This window comes from Octodon degus, unplaced genomic scaffold (assembly GCF_000260255.1).
Source record: "Octodon degus isolate 3935 unplaced genomic scaffold, OctDeg1.0 scaffold00015, whole genome shotgun sequence".
Taxonomy (NCBI): domain Eukaryota; kingdom Metazoa; phylum Chordata; class Mammalia; order Rodentia; family Octodontidae; genus Octodon; species Octodon degus.
In genome coordinates this window covers 20039702-20044666 of record NW_004524591.1, presented here as the reverse complement: position 1 = coordinate 20044666, position 4965 = coordinate 20039702, and the positions used below count along the sequence as shown (strand labels likewise).

The 4965-nt window shown below is 43.4% G+C and overlaps 2 pseudogenes; one reads left to right on the top strand and one right to left on the bottom strand.

Annotated features, from left to right (window-relative positions):
- Nucleotides 1–513: 513 nt before the first annotated feature.
- On the bottom strand, nt 514–950 carry LOC101593005 (annotated as a pseudogene).
- Nucleotides 951–2059: 1109 nt separating this feature from the next.
- LOC111815350 lies at nt 2060–4158 on the top strand (annotated as a pseudogene).
- The last annotated feature ends 807 nt before the right edge of the window (nt 4159–4965 follow it).

The window sequence follows — 4965 nt, the reverse complement described above, 5'->3', positions numbered from 1 at the left end:
CCAGTCTTGGATTCAGCTAGTCTCAGACTGGCCTATGAAGAGACTGGCTATTCATTCCTGCTCTCTCAGAGCCTGGCCACAGCAGCTGTGTTGGAGGACAGCTTCAGACATTCCAAGCTTCCCTGAGAGAGCAATTTCCGCCAGGAACGCTACAACAGGGGAGTGTCCAAGTATTCAAGGTTTGCAGCAAATTGGCAACCAGAAATATAATCAAGTGACTCTGAATAGTCAGTGAAAAGCATTTCTGTGGGAGAGATACAACATTATCTTCTTTAAATACAAGGCATCTATCAGTGGTACAAAGTTGATTAGGATTGGAGGGCTCTTAGCATAGGTCTTTTTCTATTTTTATTTCTATGTTCTAGGGCACAGAATAGGAAACGCATGAAAATGCCCCCACTTTATCCTTAAATAGCCTAAGATGTTAAGTGTTTCCTTGCTTAGTTGTAAGTGCCCTTTTATTTATTTATTTTGTTTTAGCATTTTTAATTGAAAGTTGCACATAGGAGGACTTTATTCCTGCATCTTCTCAATCGTTTCTTCCTTGTATTTGCCCTTTTCCTTTCCTACTTGGTGAGACTTGGCTTTCTGTTCCAGGATCTTTTTGCAGTCTTTGTCTAGCTTTAGCCTGGTGGTAACCACCTCACTGGGGTGCATGCCCACGTGGACAGTTGTGCCATTTGCCTTTCCCACTGCCCCCGTTCAATGTAGATGACATGCTTCTTCCTGTAAACCTGGACTGCATCGCCGATCTGCTGACCTTCACAGTGTCCTCGCACAACCTGAACTTCATCACCCTCTCGGATGGGCATACAGCGAACACTATATTTCTGCCTCAGCTCCTTGGAAAGAGGAGAAGACACAATTTTCCTGCGAATGTGGGAAGGTGCATTGAAAGGCCTTTTATGGCTTTTGCTTCAGCTCAAAGTCAAAAAAGGATTAAACTTCATTTTGGCTGCTGCAACTCCAGTGATGGCCGCAAAAGGGAAGAGCGTAAGTGCCTTTTGATGACACAAGAAAAACCTACAATATCATATTAGGTGACAATAGCATGTGTAACCAGATGCACACATGAATCCTGTTATACAGTAATATATAGATTCATTCATATATATATATAATATATATTAATAAAAAAAGAAAAACAGGGGAGATAGCTCAGTAGAATAAGTACTTGCCTGGCAAGTGCAAAGTTCTGAGTTTAATCTGTGGTACTGCAAACAAACAAACAACAAATAATGTTCATTTCTAGTAGGGTACATGAATGGTACTTTTATGTAGGTCCCCAATTTTTTACTACTTTTATGAAGAGAAAATATTAGCATATTTTTTAAAGGATGAAAAGAGACCTCTAATTCTTAAAAGAGAAGAAGAGGGAAGAAAGACTATGAATACCCTCCTGCTACATTGCCTAGAAGGGTTTGACAAAATCTGGCATAAATTATTTTCAACACTTGGATGCACTGGCAAGAGAGAAAAACAGGCTCTAAGCGTGTTAGCAACGAGCACGGAAGCGAGCGGCGAGGCCGTGAGATGCTGCTGCAGCTGGGCTCGGTTAAAAACAGCAGCAGCAGGGAAAGGGCTGCCCCAACTCCAGAGGGTAGATTAAGAAAAGTCACTGGCACAGAGAAACAAAAAAAGAATCTGTTTGCTTCTGAGTGGGGGAAAGTGTTCACCTGAAAACAAGTCCGTCAGGTTTGTTTCCTCCCATGTGGGGATTCAAGTGTGTAGGTGGCCCAGAAAAAAGAATAACTGTCCCCCAAATGATCCACATGGATAAAGGAGTCCCGGTATGGTGATCTTTTTGTAGCGAATGCAAAGTCCTTTCGAGGCTCATCTACACCTCAGGCCAATGGGGAACCTCTCAGAAAACCAAGCCTCCCTCCAGTGAGCTCAAAACAGAGAGGACAGGCACAAGGACCAATCCCCTGTGAGAGTCGGCAGATACAATAAGCAGCACCAGGAGTCCCCAGAGTTTCTGTGGTAGAATGAGGATTTGAAAGAGGATGTAAAGTAAGCGTTGTTAGAGTTATGAGAACCCTTAGAAGATGTAATCGGTATGCCCAAAGAGAACAGTCTCCGGGAAAGGCACACTTGTGTGGCAGCTGTGAACACAGAAACTGGAGTGAACCTACTGGTTAAACGCCAGTGCCACCACTTACAGCCGGCGTGACCCTGCCTAAGACACTTCATATTTTGTGCCTCAGTTTCCTCCTCTGTAAAGAGGGCATATTAGTGCACTGAACAGCTGTGAAGACTAAATGTGTTAAAATAAGTAAAGCGCTTAGATGGTGGGTGAGTGTTTCCAAAACCCCCGCTCAGTAATCTCAATGCTGGGTGGTGCAGGCCCTACTGCAAAGGTGCGGAGCTGCGGGGCTGTGGGGAGCTGAGCTTGGGGGCAGCCCTTTCTCTAGGAGAAGGGCGGGGGCAGTGTTAGCTGGCCGGAGTCCTTTCAGAGTTCTCATGCACAATTCTACCTAAAACCCATGACCAGGAAAGGGAAACACAGAACAAATGCACAACTTCCTAGAAAGATACAACTTAACAGAACTACTTAAGAAATGTTTTCATTAGATTTGTAACTTGAAGAGAGAATCTCAAAAGCTGTGCGAGAGTGCAAGAGAGGGAGAATGAGAATACAGAGCACTGCATTGAGCTCAGGTGTTACTAGTTAGAGCCACACTTTAAAGAACAGATCTTGTTTTATGCAAACTGTTCCTGTAAACATGAAATCAGTAAGGATGGCGCACTTCCTTTATTCTCTAGATCTTTTGTATTTCCATGTGAAGTTTAGACCTAGTGCACCAATTTCTACAAAAGTTATTTAAGAAAAAGTTTTAATGACATATAATTTGCCTATAATACAAATTACCCTTTTAAAAGAATGCAAAGCCTGAAGTGATTTTTGGTATAATTCCCCTTTCTCTGTGGTTTTGCTATCATGGTTTTACTCTATGTTAACTGTAGTGCAAAGTATTAAATGGAAAATTCCAAAACTAAGCAATTGGCACGTCTTAGCTTTCTCGCTGCTCTGAGTGCAGGCTGGAGCATCCTGTGCTGTCATGAGGTGGAACCAACCTCTGTCCCGCATGTGCACGCCTGTCCACTGGCTGCTCATTAGCCACCGAGCGCCCAGCTCTGCTATAAAATCTACCCATGTGGTATCCAAGGCGGTGCTTGTATCGCTGTAACCATCCCGATTTTAATAACGGCCCCAAAGTGCAAGATACTGACACTGGCATTGGGCCATCCCAAAGAGACCTGGAAAGGGCTTCCATGACAGGCAATTCACAGGCGTCAGAGGTGCCCAGCGCCTCTTCCCCAAGGCCTCGTCCCTCTGCCCACAGCACCCTTTCCCCACTACGACCGGCTGCTGCCGGTGGTATCCTTTGGAAATGGTGACCAACCCGCAAAAGATCTGAGTATTTCTGTGCCAAACATGTCTAAGGTTGGCTACTTCTGTACTGACCGGTGCCAATAGCTGGAAACAATCTGTATGCAGGAGGAGAAGAAAATTCAACAGAACTCAGTATAAGCTCTGAAGAATATTCTTTGCCTTTGAGACAGTTAGTGGTTCTTCAGTTAAGATCTAATGTTATTAAGTATAAATCCAAGCCATTCTGTGCAAAACTTTTCCTGGGTGAAAAAATAGAAGCTTTCCATTTACCTGACTTTCCAGCAGCTGCTCAGAGCGCAGAAGGACCTACAGTGTTGCCACACTCACTTCTAGTACTTGCTTAAGCCTTCTACACAAAAAAGTATTCAGAATAAAATAAAAGCCCTAAGGCCCAGCCAAATAGCTTAGCGGATGAAAGCGACTATAAGCAGGCGCAGGGGCCCCGCCCCAGGGGCACGCTGAGACTGCAATGGAGACTGGGCGGCACTTGAGACTGGGTGTGGTGGCACATGCCTGTAATCCCAGCTCTTAGGAGGCTGTAAACAGGCGGGTCACTATGAGTCCCATATACAAAAGTAATAATAATAATAATAATAAAACAAAATAAAGAATTCTAACTAGCAAGACCTAGAAAAAACTCCATGCATTCCTGAAATGAGTGGTTCTGACTACTGTATCAGATCCTGGGAGGAGGGACCACAGAAGCGCTCTATGATGAAGGCTGTTCCCGAAAGGGTCATCCTGGAGCCCTTGGGTCATAAGCGCCTAACACGTGGCTGCCGATAATCAGATCACAGAGTGAGAGCCAGTATGGTCTGCCTTGCCTCGGAAATGCAGTTCTTGGAAATCACTCTCCAGCTGTGGTCTTCTCCGCACATTTTTAATCTGTTTTCAGCTTTCTAGCTGGTGTCCTGAGACACTAGATACCAACACGACTGTTAAATAGTCTGTATGAAAAGTTGTACCATCCAAGGATGTATCAGGAAATACTTTTACAGAAAATGCCAAAGAAAAAGTGGATTAACAAAAGGTCATTTACCACGCCTCTCAACAAATACAACAACTGTAAAATGTTTACAATAAAATTTTATTTCTTACATTAAAAAAAACCACATCAACTCACAGCTAGACATGGGGTGGCACATGTCTGTAATCCCAGCACTGGGAAAGCTGCAGCAGGAGAACCGCTGTGAGTTCTAGGCCACCCTGAACTGCATAATGAGACCTGCCCCAAAACAAAAACAAAGAGCAAACAAAAAATATCACAACTCTCATCATCACAAGATGAATAAAGAATGAGGACAGTATAATAAGCTACTCTGAGAGACTCATGCATGTAATATTTATTACAGTACGTAATTGTTCTTTTATTAGTCTCTGTGGTTAGTATCTTACCATGCCTAATTTATAAATTAAACACTAGTATAGGTATGTATATATAGCATGCAATAACACAGCATGCCTGGGTTTCAGTACTATCTGCAGCTTTAGGCAACCGCAGGAAGTCTACCTTGGGCAAGTGGGTAGTGTTGCATTACATTATCAATTTTTAAAAATGATGGTAAGAT